This window comes from Schistocerca nitens, chromosome 7, assembly GCF_023898315.1.
Source record: "Schistocerca nitens isolate TAMUIC-IGC-003100 chromosome 7, iqSchNite1.1, whole genome shotgun sequence".
NCBI classification, from domain to species: domain Eukaryota; kingdom Metazoa; phylum Arthropoda; class Insecta; order Orthoptera; family Acrididae; genus Schistocerca; species Schistocerca nitens.
In genome coordinates, this window is record NC_064620.1 from 32972842 (window position 1) to 32993669 (window position 20828).

Here is a 20828-nt window from a genome sequence, read left to right on the forward strand (position 1 = left end):
TTGGCAGGTCCGATGTAAACAGGCAGTATAGGTCCGGCCCGAGAATTGAGCCTTGAGGGACGCCAGCTCGGATAGGGCGGGCTGCGGAGAGGTGATCGTCGACTCGGACAGCGAAGGTGCGTTGCTCCAAGTAGGACGCTATCAGAAAGGATGTAGGCCTTCGGGAAACGCAGACGGTGCAGTTTCCATAATAGTCCCCGATGCCACACGCTATCGAATGCCTTCTTGACATCGAAGAGGACGGCCCCGCAATAGTCGCGTTGGTTGAACGTCTGGGCGATGTATTCAACAGCCCGGAGGATCTGCATCGTGGTCGAGTGGCCACTGCGAAAGCCGAATTGTTCTGGCGGCATAGTTCCTCAGCATCGATGTGGACTTGCAACCGTCGAAGGAAGAGCCTCTCGAACAGCTTGCTGAGATGTGGTAGCAAGCTGATCGGTCTATAGCTGGATGGGTGGCGGCGGTCTTTCCCAGGCTTAGGTACGGCCACCACGATAGAGTGCTTCCAGGCGCGTGGATAGTTTGCAGTTCTCAGGATCCACGAAAAGATGGCTGCCAGATAGACAATCGCCGGCCAGGGCAGCTGCTTCAGGACCAAGCCTGGGATATCATCGACGCCAGGGGCCTTGTTTGGAGGCAGCGTTCGCAGGCTCTCGTGAACTTCCTGAGGCGTGATGGGCGGGATAGGCTCGGCCTCCTCCACCTCGTCTTGGAGCAGCACCTCCACGTCACGTTCAATGCGGGCAACGCGTTGTTGGTCCACCCCCTCGTCGAGCGGTCGAAAGTTGGCTTCAAATGCATCAGCCAATGCATTCGCCTTATCGTCAGGCCGGAAGACATCACCAGCATCCGTTACAAGCGGCGGAATCCGGGTGCGACGTTTCGTGAAGAATCGGATAGACTGAAAATTCATCGGGTCAGGCGTGAATGATCGAAGTTTCTCAGCCCACCGCTGATTCTTATGGGCGATGAGCCTGGCCTTAATGTCCCGCCGGAGAAGGTTGATGTGCCGCTTGAGGTCGCGATTCCTGGTAATCCTCCACTCACGACACAGCCGATTGCGCAGCCGTATCGAGTCCAAGATGTCTTGAGGCAGTCCTGGAGCTGGGATGGTAGTAGGTTTCGGCGGAGGCGTAGCATGGACGAGTGCATCCGTGACGTCAGCAACGAAGTGGTCGATGGAGTCGCCGTTGATGTCTTCTGCGGCACGCACATTGTCAACAGAGTGGGTAAGCTGATCCTTGAAGCTGTTCCAATTCGTCCTTCTGTAGTTGAGGCGGCCGGTGGAATGGTCCGGGGCAACTTGGAGGGTGAAGAGCACCGGGAGGTGGTTCGAATTCAGTGCATGAACCCCCTCTGCTGTCAGATACTGCGGAAGACCCTTGGTAATGGCCACATCAATCACATCCGGGCGACCGTTGGACGGGTAACAAGTGGGCTCTTCCGGGCCACAAACATAGGCTTGTGCTTCCTCAGTTGCACGGAGAAGAAGGCGTCCACTCCAGTTGGTGGCCTGAGAATTCCAAGCCGCATGCTTGGAATTCAGGTCCCCAGCGATGAAAAGGCGTCCAGGCATGCGGAGCAGTGCCCGAGCATCTTCGAGGTCCAGCACCCTTCTTGGGCTGCGATAGGCCGCAACAAAGGTGACGGGTCCCGTGTTCGTTTCCACGACGACTGCTGTAGCCTCGATGAGTCCTGTTGCCGGCGGTTGGATCTCATGATGCCTGATAGACCTTCGTATGAAGATGGCCGTCCCCCCTCCTCTTGTCAGCCGGTCTGTCCGGTAGCAACAGTAGTTAGGGATGTTGCTACGAATCCCAGGCTTCAAGAACGTTTCACAGACCAGACATACATCGACGTTGAAGTCTGTCAGAAATTGTTGCAATTCAGGCACATCATGGGTGAGACTATCGGCATTATATGCCACAATCCTCAAGTCTTCAAGCCGTCTATTCCTGGCCATGATTGACAGTGTGTGATGCTGCTGTTGCTGCCGGGAAGGCCCTGGTGAGTGTCGCCTCAACTGTGGCGGCAATGGTAGCTGGCAGTTGTGCCAGCGTGGAGGTGATGCTGGCGAGTGAGGTGGCAATCTGAGTCAGCAAGGCCAGAAGATCATCTGTACCTGGCTGTTGCTGAGGGCTGATTGCCGGAGGCGTCTGTTGGCGTTGTCGTGGTGGTGCCACAGGCGGCGCCTGAGCAGCTGGTGATCCTGGTGGTTGCAGCGAGCGCCGAAGGGCGTCTGCCACAGTGATGAGCACCCCCGCAAAGTCCACAGGTCGCTGGCTGGGCCCTGCTTCTTGTGCACGTCCTACTGTCATGATTTGCGTCGCACTTGACGCAAATCCAGGGCATTGTGCAGCACCTGGCAACGTGGCCGAACCCTTGGCAGCGATAACACTGCGTCGGGCCACGGGTCTTCCGGAGCTTTTCCACCGTGACTTCCAGGTCGTAGAAGCGTTCCAGTTGGAAAATATCTCGATGCTCTGCTGTATCCGGTAGGATGACTACCCGATGACCAGTTTGCTGGTTGGTTCCCGGCATCCTATGGTGCTCAATCAGAGAGGCCACGAAACCAAGTTCCTCCAATTCTTCTTTGACATCAGCATGCGCCAATGTGATAGGGATGCCCTTGATGAGCGCCTTGATCGTCGGCGGCCGAACGGCCGGAAAAATAAACATCGGGATGCCTTTCTTCCCAAGCATGTCGTGTACCAGGATGTAGTCTTCAGTAGACGCGAGCATAAGCTTCAGGTTGCCATCCCCCGACTGTTTGACTGTAAATCCTTGGCGGCAGTTTGTTTTAAGCCAGTCACGTAAATCCCTGTAGGATTCCTTGAATTGTATAAAGATCGGCGGTATTTTCCGACGTGGCGTGGTCGGCGCGGAGGCAGACTGTTCATCCATGGGCACCTCGCCCCCATGCTGCGGCGGCTGTGCCGCGCCATCTGCACGCTGCTGCATCGCACGACGTTGCTGCTGCTCTGCCAGGGAAGAGGCGGCATCTTCTAGCGTGGCCCCTTCACCCTGCAGTGGCTGGAAGGAGTTTGAGACCTCCAATTCTCTCGCGACGACGAGTTGCCGTGGCCTAGCCTGCTTCTTCAATGGCGGCTGTCGGAAACCGTCGTCTCTCGTGTCGTCCCGTGTAAGCCGTCTCGACGTAGAGTCACGGTCCGCGCTGCTTCTGCGCCGCAACTCCGATCGTCGACGGTTGATGACCTCCTTCACGGTGGTATCCTCATCGGCATCCGAATAGCACACCATATCGGCGTCCAAATACTGCTCTGCCGCAAGGGTACTAGTAGTTCCCCCCGCGACAGGTCCGGTCGTCGAAGGTGCGCCGGCTGATGGCGAGGCGGCCGGCGGGGCAAGCCCCACCGGACCGCGGCCGGCCGACGCGGGCGCAGCCGGAGCACGTGCTCCGGGCGCGCGAGCGCAGAGTGACACGTCCGTCTCGTCTGACATCGCTCACTCGACTGCCCTCCAGACGCGGCTTCCAGTGTCTTCTCTGGTCGCTGGTGTTCCCTCTGCCGTTCGTGCCCGGCACTGCCACTGTCTGGGGTCGCAGTCGTCACCTGCAGTGTCTGGTGCTCTGTATCCTGTCTGTTTCCTTGGTCTCCACCTCGGTTTCTTGACGGGCGCTTCGTAACTGGTCCGCGCCGCATCGAGTGTTCCGTTTCCAGTCCGCGCCCGCCAGAAGCGGCTCCAATGTTTCCCTCTGATCGTTGGTGTTTCGAATGACGTCCGCGCCCGATTTGGACGTCCTCTAGTGTGTGGTGCTCTGTCTTGTGGCCGTTTTCTCGGTCCCCATTCCTGTTTCTTGTGAAATCTCCATGTGTTTTGTGTTGAGTTTTCAGAAGTTAAAAATGGCTGTACTGAGGTAGTATGCATTGTCACAGTTAATGAGATTCTCCGTGATTTTGACCTAGAAGGACTCTTTTATGACTCTATCCCAATATCTAGGGGTCTGTGTGACAAACCTGGTGTCATTGTAGTTCATCGAGTGACCAAGCTCTAAACAGTGTATTGCTATGGCTGATTTGGTTGCCTGTCTGAGTCTGGTGTACCCCTAGTGTTCTTTACACCTGATGTCTACAGTCCTGGTGGTCTGGCGGATGAATGACATCCCGCACTCGCATGGTATGCTGTAAATGCCTGGCCTCCGTTACCCGACGCCATCCTTTACATTCCCCAACATTCTCCCAATCTTAGTGGGTGGGTAAAATACGCTCTTGATGTCATGTTTCATGAGAATTCTGCTGTTCATAGCAGAGATGGATCCAGCATAAGGCAACCAAGCATGCCACCCTGTTCGCCACTTCTGGTTCTTCTTCTGGATCCTGTGGTTGACTGGCAGGTCGAAGTGCCTTCTGAATGACTTTAGATGAGAATCCATTCTTGCTCAACATCGACTATAAGTGTTCTGTTTCCATTGCGAAACTGTTGGGGTCTGACACTCTGTGGACTAGAGTTTTGAGTATCCCATTCTTCTGTCCAGGATGGCAGCAGCTGTTGATTTGCAGGTATAAGTCAGTGTGTGTCAGTTTGCAGTACACACTGTGCCCAAATGTCCAATCAGCCTTCCTCTTGTCTAATACATCCAGGAATGGGAGTTGTGCATCCTTCTCCAGTTCCATTGTGAATGTTATAGTCAGGTGGTGTGAATTCAAATGTTCCAGAAAATCATCTAGCTTCTCCCTACCACGGGGCCAAACCTCAAAGGTATCGTCCACATATCTAAAAAAGTACTTGGGATGATATGTGGCCAATGTAAGGGCCTCCTCTTCAAATATTTCCATGAATTGGTTGGCAACCACTGGTGATAATGGGCTGTCCATTGCCACCCATTCCGTTCGTTCATAAAATTGACCCCCGTATAAGAAGTACATCTAAGTTAGTACATGACTCAATAAGCTCCATCAAACCTCTCTCCAATAAGATCGAGTGAGTCATTCAGCAATAATCTTGTGCCAATTACCTAAAGAAGATGCTGGCACCACATGTGGGCAAATGTGTGCACCACATTCGGAACTCAGAGGAATTTCTACAACGGCTGAGCCAACAACACATCGTGGACTGACATAATGGTAAGTTTCGATGTGGTGTGTCTCTTCACACGAGTACTGCTGAATGACACACTCTATTTTATTGAAGCCTCCAATTATCCCGCACAAAACGTTCACACGACACTGCCTCTGATGTTCAACCTGCCTCAGCCAGTGCGAATACTCGGAAGCCCAATACTGGAAGCTCACATAGCGAGCACAGTTCGTTCCAGAATCATACTTGTAGTGCGAAACGCTCGTTAAACGAAACAAGTTGTTGTTGTTGTCTTCAGTCCTGAGACTGGTTTTATGCAGCTCTCCATGCTACTCTATCCTGTGTAAGCTTCTTCATCTCCCAGTACGTACTGCAGCCTACATCCTTCTGAATCTGCTTAGTGTATTCGTCTCTTGGTCTCCCTCTACAATTTTTACCCTCCACGCTGCCCTCCGATACTAAATTGGTGATCCCTTGAGGCCTCAGAACATGTCCTACTAACCGATCCCTTCTTCTAGTCAAGTTGTGCCACAAACTCCACTTCTCCCCAATCCTATTCAGTACCTCCTCATTTGTTATGTGATCTACCCATCTAATCTTCAGCATTCTTCTGTAGCACCACATTTCGAAAGCTTCTATTCTCTTCTTGTCTAAACTATTTATCGTCCATGTTTCACTTCCATACATGGCTACAATCCATACAAATACTTTCAGAAACGACTTCCTGACACTTAAATCTATACTCGATGTTAACAAACTTCTCTTCTTCAGAAACGCTTTCCTTGCCATTGCCAGTTTACATTTTATATCCTCTCTACTTCGACCATCATCAGTTATTTTGCTCCCCAAATTGCAAAACTCCTTTACTACTGTGTCTCTTTTCCCAATCTAATTCCCTCAGCATCACCCTACTTAGTTCGACTACATTCCATTATCCTCGTTTTGCTTTTGCTGATGTTTATCTTATATCCTCCTTTCAAGACACTGTCCATTCCGTTCGACTGCTCTTCCAAGTCCTTTGCTGTCTCTGACAGAATTACAATGTCATCGGCGAGCCTCAACGTTTTTATTTCATCTCCATGGACTTTAATACCTACTCCGAATTTTTCTTTTGTTTCCTTTAGTGGTTGCTCAATATACAGATTGAATAACATCTGGGAGAGGCTACAACCCTGTCTCACTCCCTTCCCAACTACTGCTTCCCTTTCATGCCCCTCGACTCTTATAACTGCCATCTGGTTTCTGTACAAATTGTAAATAGCCTTTCGCTCCCTGTATTTTACCCCTGCTACCTTCAGAATTTGAAAGAGAGTATTCCAGTCAACATTGTCAAAGCTTTCTCTAAGTCTACAAATGCTAGAAATGTAGGTTTGCCTTTCCTTAATCTATTTTCTAAGATAAGTCGTAGGGTCAGTATTGCCTCATGTGTTCCAATATTTCTGCGGAATCCAAACTGATCTTCGGCGAGGTCGGCTTTCCATTCGTCTGTAAATAATTCGCGTTAGTATTTTGCAGCTGTGACTTATTAAACTGATAGTTCGGTAATTTTCACATCTGTCAACATCTGCAAGTTATCTCATATAAATTAATGTGCAATGTGATAATGTGTTCCATGCAGAAAAAGTATTAAAAGTTTTATCTTACTCATGCCATTTGTTCAACGAAAATTATACGTACAGTGTTACGTACTTGATTATTCACGATACATAATCAATTCCTTTTTATCAGGAAGCTAACTATAGATATTTGTTTCTGCCGACGCTTCAACTCTAGGCGATTATGCGACGCAGCATTACTTGTCAAGTAAATTTGCAGCACGCATAACCAGTGCTTTATTGGGATGATGATTTTCAACGTAAGATACAACCGATTCTCATGATTTCAGCACTTCACTTACTGCGCCAGACGATATCTGCTTTGCTGTTATCGCCTCTTTCTCCTCCTCTGAAGAACTCCTCTCCAAAACTTCCTGCTGTGAAACACATTGCTGTGATATTCCGCAAGCTCATCCATATGATTTTTATCCACTTCTAGTCCTGTGCTCTTGGCAAAAGATACAATCTCCTTGACTACAGACTTCACCGGTACTGATTCAAAAGCCTCAGTCACATTAGACAAGGAACTCCAGCCAAAGCTTCTTCCATGGAGAAGTGAGAGTTCTCTTGGTAAACCTTAACCACGCGTTTTCAATCATGTTGACATAGGCAACGATGTTGAAGTAATATTTCCAAAACTCTCCGAGAGTGAGATTGGTAGCTTCAGTCAACTCAAAGCAATGCTCGAAGCGTGCTTTATCTAAAGCTTCTTAAAGTTATAAATAATCTGCTGGTCCATAGGCTAGAGTAACTGAGTGGTATTGGGAGGTAGAAATTGAATCTTGATGAACTGAAATTCTTGCGAATGACGATAGTAAGTGCTAAGTTACCAACAAATAAACTAATTGAAACACGAAACTGATTTTATTATCTCTCTTACTGCTTTCACAAAGCTACGACGTTGTTTCAGATAACAAACCACCCGACAATTTAATGGAGGTTCTATACGACGCAACATTTTAGACATTTAGGTGAAAGATTACGATAGATAAAAAAGGTTTATACCTAATTTTTCACGCAACAGTTACTCCATAAAACGCGGAGTCTCAGACATTAACAAGAGATGACCCACTGATGATGGCATAAATGTAACGCATCATCTTGTGGCAATAAGCATATTTTGTGGTTTACATAAACAGGCAAAACCTAGATACTAAAATTGAAACATTTTTATAGACTATGCAGTTTTTAATAAAAAAAAGGCATTTAACATGCCGACTTTCCATCGCTTTCAAACCAATACTGTTTAGGTCTGTCATACCTTGAATGGGCCTGTATGTATAAGACGAGAGACAGTAGTTCCAAGAGAAGCTATCAATCATCGCTGCGCCTGCACTAAAAACTAGCTAATTTATGGCTGGCACCTGCTTTTATGTATTGCTCCTTGAGCTTTCCCCTCCATTCCATGAATATTACCCTAACAGTTTCAGCGCACCTGCTGTACCGCACGATACGATCGAAACCGTAAACAGCTCGTAATAATTTGCCGCTTGTGGACCGGAAATTGCAGCTGGCGCCGTGCAGGATGTTGTAAACAAAACGGGGACACGGAACTGCCTCCAATTTTTAAATTAAACAACAAACCCTCCACCCTCGCTATCCAGCATATTTGCCAGAGCGTAAAATCGCTCCCTCTCGTCCACCGCGACGTTCAGTCAACAGGACGCCTGACGTTGCGGACGATTAATATGTTCTATTTGCTCTTGTCTAGTATAACGAACTGTCAGTTTTGTCAAATAATGACTGTCTCCATTACACATTTTTAAAATTAAATAATTCCATACATGCATATAAAGACAGATATAGCTCTTTATGGGCCACTTCGAATTATACACCGTCCAGCTGAAATGTTGTTGTTGTGATCTTCAGTCCTGAGACTGGTTTGATGCAGCGCTCCATGCTACTCTATCCTGTGCAAGCTTCTTCATCTCCCAGTACCTACTGCAACCTACAGCCTTCTGAATCTGCTTAGTGTATTCATCTCTTGGTCTCCCTCTACGATGTTTACCCTCCACGCTGCCCTCAAATACTAAACTGGTGATCCCTTGATGCCTCAGAACATGTCCTACCAACCGATCCCTTCTTCTCGTCAAGTTGCACAAATTTCTGTCTTCTCCAATTCTATTCAATACCTCCTCATTAGTTACGTGATCTACCCATCTAATCTTCAGCATTCTTCTGTAGAACCACATTTCGAAAGCTTCTATTCTCTTCTTGTCCAAACTGTTTATCGTCCATGTTTCACTTCCATACATGGCTACACTCCATACAAATACTTTCAGAAACGACTTCCTGACACTTAAATCTACACTCAATGTTAACAAATTTCTCTTCTTCAGAAACGCTTTCCTTGCCATTGCCAGTCTACATTTTATATCCTCTCTACTTTGACCATCATCAGTTATTTTGCTCCCCAAATAGCAAAACACCTTTACTACTTCAAGTGTCTCATTTCCTAATCTAATTCCCTTAGCATCATCCGACTTAATTCGACTACATTCCATTATCCTCGTTTTGCTTTTTTTGATGTTCATCTTATATCCTCCTTTCAGGACACTGTCCATTCCGTTCCTCTTCCAAGTCCTTTGCTGTCTCTGACAGAATTACAATGTCATCGGCGAACCTCAAAGTTTTTATTTCTTCTCCATGGATTTTTAATACCTACTCCGAATTTTTGTTTTGTTTCCTTTACTGCTTGCTCAATATATAGATTGAATAACATTGGGGAGAGGCTACAACCCTGCCTCACTCCCTTCCCAACCAGTGCTTCCCTTTCATGTCCCTCGACTCTTATAACTGCCATCCGGTTTCTGTACAAATTGTAAATAGCCTTTCGCTCCCTGTATTTTACCCCTGCCACCTTCAGAATTTGAAAGAGAGTATTCCAGTGAACATTGTCAAAAGCTTTCTCTAAGTCTACAAATGCTAGAAAAGTAGGTTTGCCTTTCCTTAATCTAGCTTCTAAGATAAGTCATAGGGTCAGTATTGCCTCACGTGTTCCAATATTTCTACGGAATCCAAACTGATCTTCCCCGAGGTCGGCTTCTGCTAGTTTTTCCATTCGTCTGTAAAGAATTCGCGTTAGTATTTTGCAGCTGTTGCTTATTAAACTGATTGTTCGGTAATTTTCACATCTGTCAACGCCTGCTTTCTTTGGGATTGGAATTATTATATTCTTCTTGAAGTCTGAGGGTATTTCGCTTGTCTCATACATCTAGCTCACCAGATGGTAGAGCATTGTCAGGACTGGCTCTCCCAAGGCTATCAGTAGTTCGAATGGAATGTTGTCTACTCCGGGGGCCTTGTTTCGACTCAGGTCTTTCAGTGCTCTGTCAAAACCTTCACGCAGTATCATATCTCCCATTTCATCTTTATCTACATCCTCTTCCATTTCCATAATATTGTCTTCAAGTACATCGCCCTTGTGTAGACCCTCTATATACTCCTTCCACGTTTCTGATTTCCCTTCTTTGCTTAGAACTGGGTTTCCATCTGAGCTCTTGATATTCATACAAGTGGTTCTCTTTTCTCCAAAGGTTTCTTTAATTTTACTGTAAGCTGCATCTATCTTACCCCTAGTGAGATAAGCCTCTACATCCTTACATTTGTCCTCTAGCCATCCCTGCTTAGCCATTTTGCACTTACTGTCGATCTCATTTTTGAGACGTTTGTATTCCTTGTTGCCTGCTTCATTTACCGCGTTTTTATATTTTCTCCTTTCATTAATTAAATTCAATATTTCTTCTGTTACCCAAGGATTTCTACTAGCCCTCGTCTTTTTACCTATTTAATCCTCTGCTGCCTTCACTATTTCATCCCTCAAAGCTACCCATTCTTTTTCTACTGTATTTCTTTCCCCCATTCCTGTCAATTGTTCTCTTATGCTCTCCCTGAAACTCTGTACAACCTCTGGTTTAGTCAGTTTATCCAGGTCCCATCTCCCTAAATTGACACCTTTTTGCAGTTTCTTCAGTGTTAATCGACAGTTTATAACCAAGAGATTGTGGTCAGAGTTCACATCTGCCCCTGGAAATGTCTTACATTTTAAAACCTGGTTCCTAAATCTCTGTCTTACCATTATATAATCTATCTGAAACCTGTCAGTATCTCCAGGCTTCTTCCATGTATACAGCCTTCTTTAATGATTCTTGAACCAAGTGTTAGCTACGATTAAGTTGTGTTCTGTGCAGAATTCTGCCAGGCGGCTTCCTCTTTCATTTCTTAGCCCCAATCCATATTCACCTACTACGTTTCCTTCTCTCCCCTTTTCTACTACGGAATTCCAGTCACCCATGACTATTAAATTTTCGTCTCCCTTCACTATCTGAATAATTTCTTTGATTTCATCATACATTTCTTCAATTTCTTCGTCATCTGCAGAGCTAGTTGGCATATGAACTTGAACTACTGTAGTAGGCGTGGGCTTCGTGTCTATCTTGGCCACAATAATGCGTTCACTATGCTGTTTGTAGTAGGTTACCCGCACTCCTATTTTTTTATTCATTATTAAACCTACTCCTGCATTACCCCTATTTGATTTTGTATTAATAACCCTGTATTCACCTGACCAAAAGTCTTGTTCCTCCTGCCACCGAACTTCACTAATTCCCACTATATCTAACTTCAACCTATCCATTTCCCTTTTTAAAATTTCTAACCTACCTGCCCGATTAAGGGATCTGAAGAATACTATAATTATATAATTGATAATTATTCATGAATTATTAAAAATCGACGTCATGAAGACATCAAAGGTATTTAAGCGCTAACTGCATACTGTAAGTTCGTTGTTGCATTTTTAGTATGTTTTATGTAAACGATCCCCAAACTAAAGTTTTATGAATTGAATCATTGTAAAGAGTTAAATTTATATTCCATCATTTTCAGAACGAATCAGTTTATCTCAGTCAGTATCGTATAATTTTTCATTGAACCCAGTAACCACAAGATTTAACTTTTGCTGAGTTTTCTCAATTTTTTATTTAATAATGAGATTGAATTTTTCACTAGTAACTTCAATCAAAAAAGCAAATGAATAATAAGTACAGTTTTAGCTCACATATTCGCAATCCCAGTAAATGAATGCCAACCAAAATAATTATCAACAGCAGATCAGGGTGAGTATATTCAAACATGCAGTCAGATGACGTTATCCAGAGGCGACGCAGTAAAATAAAAGGTAAGGAAAATATACATGTATGTTTTCAGGTTCACTGCATAGACAACCAGTACTAAGGGCCACGGCGTAAACTTACGTGTTCACGTGAAAATAATGTTCATTTGATCTGTCACATTAATATTGTTACCAATAAAGACACAAGGCGTACAACATTGTGTACGGTAAAGACTATCAGATCAGACGCGTTGTCGCAAGCAAGTCCAGACAGGAAAGCTGCAAGGCACAAAAAATTCAGTTCGCTTTCTTTCTTTCATTACACAGAAAGTAAGTTAAATTACTTCTTTTATTTATTCGACGGGAAGGTTTCACAATCACGTTAATGTGATAACCGCCTACATCTACATCTACATCCATACTCCGCAAGCCACCTGACGGTGTGTGGCGGAGGGTACCTTGAGTACCTCTATTTGTTCTCCTTTCTATTCCAGTCTCGTATTTTTCGTGGAAAGAAGGACTGTCGGTATGCCTCTGTGTGGGCTCTAATCTCTCTGATTTTATCCTCATGGTCTCTTCGCGAGATATACGTAGGAGGGAGCAATATACTACTTGACTCTTCGGTGAAGGTATGTTCTCGAAACTTCAACAAAAGCCCGTACCGAGCTACTGAGCGTCTCTCCTGCAGAGTCTTCCACTGGAGTTTATCTATCATCTCCGTACGCTTTCGCGATTACTAAATCATCCTGTAACGAAGCGCGCTGCTCTCCGTTGGATCTTCTCTATCTCCTCTATCAACTCTATCTGGCACGGATCCCACACTGCTGAGCAGTATTCAAGCAGAGGGCGAACAAGCGTACTGTAACCTACTTCCTTTGTTTTCGGATTGCATTTCCTTAGGATTCTTCCAATGAATCTCAGTCTGGCATCTGCTTTACCGACGATCAACTTTGAATGATCATTCCATTTTAAATCACTCCTAATGCGTACTCCCAGATAATTTATGGCATTAACTGCTTCCAGTTGCTGACCTGCTATATTGTAGCTAAATGATAAGGGATCTTTCTTTCTATGTATTCGCAGCACATTACACTTGTCTACAATGAGATTCAATTGCCTTTCCCTGCACCATGCGTCAATTCGCTGCAGATCCTCCTGCATTTCAGTACAATTTTCCATTGGTACAACCTCTCGATATACCACAGCATCATCCGCAAAAAGCCTCAGTGAACTTCCTATGTTATCTACAAGGTCATTTATATTTATTGTGGATAGCAACGGTCCTACGACACTCCCCTGCGGCACACCTGAAATCACTCTTACTTCGGAAGACTTCTCTAAATTGAGAATGACATGTTGCGTTCTGTTATCTAGGAACTCTTCAATCCAATCACACAATTGGTCTGATAGTCCATATGCTCTTACTTTGTTCATTAAACGACTGTGGGGAACTGTATCGAACGCCTTGCCTATGTTTGATGTCAACGTGCAATAACCACTCACAGATGGCTGGTGGCAGCACTAGCAGTGGAGGGTATGTAAGGCGCGTCGAGTGGGAGGGGAGGGGGAGAGACGCAGGAATCAGTGCAGTCGTTGTCGTAATGCGGAAACGGAGAGATTTATCTGATGTCAGAGGCCCAATGATCATTAGCTTTCTGGCCAAGGGTGCAAGCATTTCCGAAACGGCTAAGTTTAGAAACTGTATGTGTGACGCCGCGGTTGAAGTGTAGGCTACAGTGCATGCTGAAACGGCGCTACCCAAAACTGGCGCAATCGCAACTGTGGTGCACCGTGAGCCATGGAGGACACGGCTGAACGACGGCAGCGGAGATGCGTATCTACATCTACATCTACATTCATACTCCGCAAGCCACCCAACGGTGTGTGGCGGAGGGCACTTTACGTGCCACTGTCATTACCTCCCTTTCCTGTTCCAGTCGCGTATGGTTCGCGGGAAGAACGACTGTCTGAAAGCCTCCGTGCGCGCTCTAATCTCTCTAATTTTACATTCGTGATCTCCTCGGGAGGTATAAGTAGGGGGAAGCAATATACTCGATACCTCATCCAGAAACGCACCCTCTCGAAACCTGGCGAGCAAGCTACACCGCGATGCAGAGCGCCTCTCTTGCAGAGTCTGCCACTTGAGTTTATTAAACATCTCCGTAACGCTATCACGGTTACCAAATAACCCTGTGACGAAACGCGCCGCTCTTCTTTGGATCTTCTCTATCTCCTCCGTCAACCCGATCTGGTACGGATCCCACACTGATGAGCAATACTCAAGTATAGGTCGAACGAGTGTTTTGTAAGCCACCTCCTTTGTTGCTGGACTACATTTTCTAAGCACTCTCCCAATGAATCTCAACCTGGTACCCGCCTTACCAACTATTAATTTTATATGATCATTCCACTTCAAATCGTTCCGCACGCGTACTCCCAGATATCTTACAGAAGTAACTGCTACCAGTGTTTGTTCCGCTATCATATAATCATACAATAAAGGATCCTTCTTTCGATGTATTCGCAATACATTACATTTGTCTATGTTAAGGGACAGTTGCCACTCCCTGCACCAAGTGCCTATCCGCTGCAGATCTTCCTGCATTTCGCTACAATTTTCTAATGCTGCAACTTCTCTGTATACTACAGCATCATCCGCGAAAAGCCGCATGGAACTTCCGACACTATCGACTAGGTCATTTATATATATTGTGAAAAGCAATGGTCCCATAACACTCCCCTGTGGCACGCCAGAGGTTACCTTAACGTCTGTAGACGTCTCTCCATTGATAACAACATGCTGTGTTCTGTTTGCTAAAAAATCTTCAATCCAGCCACACAGCTGGTCTGATATTCCGTAGGCTCTTACTTTGTTTATCAGGCGACAGTGCGGAACTGTATCGAACGCCTTCCGGAAGTCAAGAAAAATAGCATCTACCTGGGAGCCTGTATCTAATATTTTCTGGGTCTCATGAACAAATAACGCGAGTTGGGTCTCACACGATCGCTGTTTCCGGAATCCATGTTGATTCCTACACAGTAGATTCTGGGTTTCCAAAAACGACATGATACTCGAGCAAAAAACATGTTCTAAAATTCTACAACAGATCGACGTCAGAGATATAGGTCTATAGTTTTGCGCATCTGCTCGACGACCCTTCTTGAAGACTGGGACTACCTGTGCTCTTTTCCAATCATTTGGAACCCTCCGTTCCTCTAGAGACTTGCGGTACACGGCTGTTAGAAGGGGGGCAAGTTCTTTCGCGTACTCTGTGTAGAATCGAATTGGTATCCCGTCAGGTCCAGTGGACTTTCCTCTGTTGAGTGATTCCAGTTGCTTTTCTATTCCTTGGACACTTATTTCGATGTCAGCCATTTTTTCGTTTGTGCGAGGATTTAGAGAAGGAACTGCAGTGCGGTCTTCCTCTGTATGTGCAGACAGATGTGCAACTGTTTAGGAACTGACAGCCCAGATAAACCCAGTGACTTCAAACAGCTTCTCCTCAGCGAACGTCGGCTGCGCATGCGCCTCTGCACCAGGTGGCTGGTTCATTGACCCACGCTCACTGCCGTTCATCGGCGACGAAGGCTGGAATTTGTTGGCCAATACTGCAAATGGACATTCACTGAGTGACAACAGGTGGCCTCTTCAGATGAATCACGTTTTATGCTCCATCTTAGCCTCTGGCGTGTACGGCGTGAAACTTTTGACAGGAGACACTATGCAACCAGGAGGATGCATCATGGTCTGAGATATTTTTCGTATTATTCCCTGGGTGATCTCACTAGTGCAGGAGGCGCAGCAGATCAGTACAAGTAGGCACCTATCCTTGGGGACCATGTCCACCTCTACACACAGCTTGCGCTCTTTCCCGGTTACGATGGCCTCTACCGGCAGGACAATGCAACATGTCACACAATTCGCAATGTACGTGCGTGGGTGTAAGAGCATGCGGCGGCGCGGTTCCTTCCGTCCCTTTACGACGAACCTGCACCTACCTGTGAACATTGTGTCAGCCGATCATCAGTAGGGAAGCCGAGCGAAACCTACTGTACTTCGACGTGAACCAGGCTGTAATTAAAGTCACTAATCTACGTTTCGGGAGGAAGTTTTCACACGAAATGAAAGGTTGGAAATTTTGTCCTTAATTAATATATTCTGAAACTTAGGTGAACAAGTATCACTGCCGAGCCCCTGCTAGTCTCAACACAGTCACTGTGGTGCGCGTACTGTAAGACCTTCGGTACACACACACCATCAGATTATTTGACTTGTCGCTCTAACGAAGTAGGCGAGTGTCAGCATTATGTCTCGTGGTCTTATCGTGGCGTGTTTATCTTCTGCCATTAGGTCAGACGATAAAAATGCCACTTGCACGCTTAGAGTAGCTGACTGACGGTGACCAACTTTAAACAGAACTTGATTAATTTTCACACACATTTATTAAAATAATAACAATCATAAACCTTACTTAACTTGATTCTAGATGCTATTTACAATTGACAATCTGAAGTTCCTTTGGTCTTGACACGTTAATCTTATTCTCACATATCCCTGATACTTGACAAAGTGTCTATACATTTCTCTTCATGGCTATGTATAGGAATATGATAATCTTATTAGGCGCAGACTGAAACTTGACTATAGACTGGTACAGACAAATGCAGACTAATTCAGACAAACGCAGACTGACTAATCGGAGGTCTGTACACTCGTTATAATGCCTCGCGCGCTCATGTATCACTGCGCGAGTGTGATCCGCGAGGAGAAAAGGTTCTACCCCAGATCACGTAAGAAACAGATTGCCCAATCGCTTGGTCTAGCAGGCAACCCTTGTCAGGGAACAGCCACCAGGCGGCAACAGCGCCACACCCTTACTTGTGGCACCAACCACTAGATGGCACTCCGTTCTGTGAAATATGTGGCAACATCGTCCGAACGCATGCAGCTTTCCACCATTTGGCGTCTGTGAAGTACAGCTGTTTCTGACATACCGGTGGTAGTGGATCGAGTCGTCATGTCGAGGGCGTGCGAGTATATCAACTGTGGAAGGAGTAGACGGACAAATCCTGAACTAAAAATGTTCGGATTTCCCGTCAAAGATAAAGAAAGGTTACGGGAGTGGATTTTAAATTCAGATAAATCAATAAATTAGTTACGAGTAGGAATTAATAAAGAGCCCTAAGCATTCTATCCTATCTAAATTTTGTCGATCTTATATTCTGATATAACGTGGCAGCCCTTCCTGTACAAGAATCATAGCATACAATTTTTAAATGAAATCTTTGCTGCGATTTGGACTTTTTTAAACTGTTTATTCACTGCACTATTGTAATTTTGGCTGTAGAGGCATTTTTGTGTGCAATGTGAAAACTGAAACCAATATAAGATATGGATAACAAAATGCAAAGCATAGTGTGGTAACATTTGGTAAACAATTTAAGAAGCATTACCTTACAAGACCTTTCCCTTGGTACTTGAAAATGGCTCTAGAGCTGAAATCGCAACAGTGAAATAAATGAATAATAGCCGTCATCTAACTGCTAGGTCATCGGTCCCTCTAAATCCTGGTATATACTAGAGCGAACGAAGTGAACGAGTGTAAAACCTCGTTTACACTGCAGCAAACGAGTATTCATAGATAATTCGCCAATTTTCACTGCCATTCGTTTATACTTGTGAACAAGCGTTTATACTGGAATGAAGGGGGGAGAATAGAAGAGAACGAGCATAACATGCAAACTATAGACGCTGCCTATTTTTAATTTTTTTTTTATCTGTGCGCTAATAATCCTCCCACAGCTTTCCCTCGAAAACAACATTACTTATAGTAACAGGTCTGCACGAGTGCGGATATCCCCAGTAATAACTGTGTTGCAGATAAAAGCGTACCTCTGTTGCGAATATTTGCGGGTTATCTTTAAACTGTACAAAGTAAATTTTTAACATAATTATGGTTTGCCGTCTGTGGCTCTTCAAAGTTGACACCGCCAAAATATGCTCGAAAAACACGCTTCCACTTATATATTACCGCGTTTGCAGCCCCCTTTCAACATCAATCCAAAATTCATCGTTTTGTGCCACTCTTATATCATTTACGATAGGTTACATGCAAAGTAAAAGAATTTAAATTTGAAATGACTGTCACTGAAATATGTCCAGCATTAATTCGCATCATAACGGAGTGCGGATTTTGAAAACTTTCTAGTGTTAACCTGCATGTGGAGATCTTTTTTACCACCATAATCTGTATGAGAAGAGCTGTATAGCAAAGAGGAAATAGACGGCATGGAAGGCGAGTGTAAAACTGCAATACAGTCTGCATTTAAACAGTAACTCGCGAGAAATGTTTGTGTGTTACGTTTCACTTATTTCATTTCGCATATGATTGTGAGAAATAAACTTGGTTTGTAGAATTACAGGAGCTAATCTACATTCTTAGACTGAATACTCGGGAAAAACCACAGCCGATCACGAGCTACTACAGTCAGCAGTGTGACGAATGCATTTCGCGCGCATCGCTCTAGCCGAACGCAAATCAGCGACATTCACGTCACCGAAGATACAGCGTTGCCAATTCCGCGACATGGACAGGTCAGTTAGCATTGTAGCGTCGCCTGCGACATCTGTTGACCGACGGGAAAACTATTTTTTCGGTTGCCTGTTCTGCCGTAAGGACGATCAATCTGTTTCTTACGTGACCTGGGGTTCTACGTTAGTAGCAAATCTCACTGGCTGCATTACATATTAATACGATGATCGGCGGAAGCAGAATTTGGTCCGTCTCTAAGACAGCGCCATCTCGTAGTGCGGAGACGGACGAGCACTGCGCCTGCGCTGTTGTGCTTAGCGGGGCGCGCTCTAGTGGGAAAGTTGTGTACGCGCTGACTAGGCGGAACTATGTAGACAACAGTCACTCACAATCCCTTTCACTCACGTTAGCAAGTTTATGGTGTTGCATTTCCCGAAAACGTAATAGCTACAAAAATACGGATTGTTTTTGATTGAGAATGTTCGCCAAATATTATGCCTGTCGGTACCTAATACAGACACAGTTTTAGGCCACCGACCTGCTCAATACGCCACGCGGAATTTATGTCTTTTCTCTTCACAAAATTCATTTAAAAAGTCCGAAATTTCTACACACCCATCAGAATAATTATGCCGTCAGTTTACAACACTTTTGATGTATGAAACACTGCTAGATCCGGCAACTTATCATTTCCAGTCGGCCGGAGTAGTTCTAAGTTCTAGGGGACTAATGACCTCAGAAGTTAAGTCCCATAGTGCTCAGAGCCATTTGAACCACTAACATATCCATCGGAATCTACTACTACACACGTCCGAACTGTTTCATGGCTAGGCTCCAACTCCTCTCTAGAATACTCTAAGTTTTCTCTACCAGCAGAGAAAGGCGCGCGAAGGATATTGCTTTACCACTGGTCAGTTTACTCAATAGCCAATAGCAAAACAACATTCTCCCGCGTCAGTCCGCGCTTTTCATCAATAACCAATCGCAAAATAGTAAACCTAACGACTGCACTTTTTATCGACGTAATTATCTAATATCCTGAAGTTTTGTTTATGCATAAAGTTATTTACTATTGTTATTTACACCGGAATTAACTTTCCCTTTACCATAAAATGACTTTACAAATCTATTCTACAAAAATCCCCTTTGTCCACATCCATACTTCTTCGAAATGTTCCCACACTAAATCCCACAACATAACTCGCTAAACAATTATCTTCATATAAACCTTAAACCACAATCACGCATCATTAATACTGCTAAAACACATTTCAACATTTTAGGTACACAAAAAGACATAATAACACTTTATGAAAATACAAGTACAGTTTATGAAAAACATTCTATTACTTTAGTGCACTCTAGTGGGCACAATCGAAACTAAGTCACAGTCCCCAATCCAATACTGTCCTCTATCGGCTGATACATGAACTACGTGCGCGTCCAGTCTCGCGTCACCATCTGTCACTATCTAGCTCTGAGACACACCTCCCACTTAACCGCCTCCAAGGCGGGATCGGTTTACGGCGCTACGCCTCAAGCACCAGGGTAATTATACCGTATTCTTCTGGCAATCATACATACTCGTCGGATTTAAACCCAATCGAGAATCTGTCGGACAAGCCCGGTCACATTGTACGCGCCATGGACCCTCAAGCGAGAAACCTAGTGCAGCACTGGAGTCGGCATGGCCCCATATCGATGTCGGAATCCTCGAGAACGTCAGTGACTTTCTTCCTGCACGTCCGTGCTGCATAAGGAGGTTATTCAGGCTTTTGACAGGTGGTCACATTAATGTGAGTAGAGCTTGTATATCCAGTCGTTCGTTCGTTAGTTAAAAAATTTCGCTCAGTGGAGTCGCTTCTTATACATCAGCAGACCGAGGGCAAGCTGATTCTGAGTCGCTCGGTTGTAATAAGATCAGTGAAAATGTACCGGTGTAAGACGTGTATATTTCTATTGTCTATTGTCAAATCAATTTATGAAAGATGTTTATATTTTATTAATAGGATTAAGTGGGAATAATTAATATTTGTCATGTTGGAAATAATTGTGGTAGCAGGGAATGTCTGCACCAAAGTATTGTTGACAAGAGAGACTGCAAATTGATACAGTTTTAAAAAGGGCGGGAGAGACCGCGTATGGATACATTTTAAGAAAAGAATGGGAAAGACCGCGCATTGATACATTTTGTAATGGTAGCAGGGATTGTCTGCACCAGAAAGCATTGTTGGCAGGAGAGACCGCACTTTAGCGTTCGTAGGAAGTCAGTAGTAAGCGAGATGTGAAGCAAGTCGGTATCAGGTCTGAAGCGAGAGGTTGAGAGGAGCGGTGTGCCTGCCAGCCAATAGCTATGATTTACAAGAGATTATAAACGGATGTACAGAGACATCAGCTAACTATTATAATAAGAGGAACTAATTTTATTGAATTAATTTTTTGAGAAACTCAAGACTACTGAAGGTATGTTTGCGCATTGCTAGTTGTAAGATTATTGTAAAAAGTAAGTCCCATTTGAACGTTTGTTAAATCATTTCATTCAGAATATAA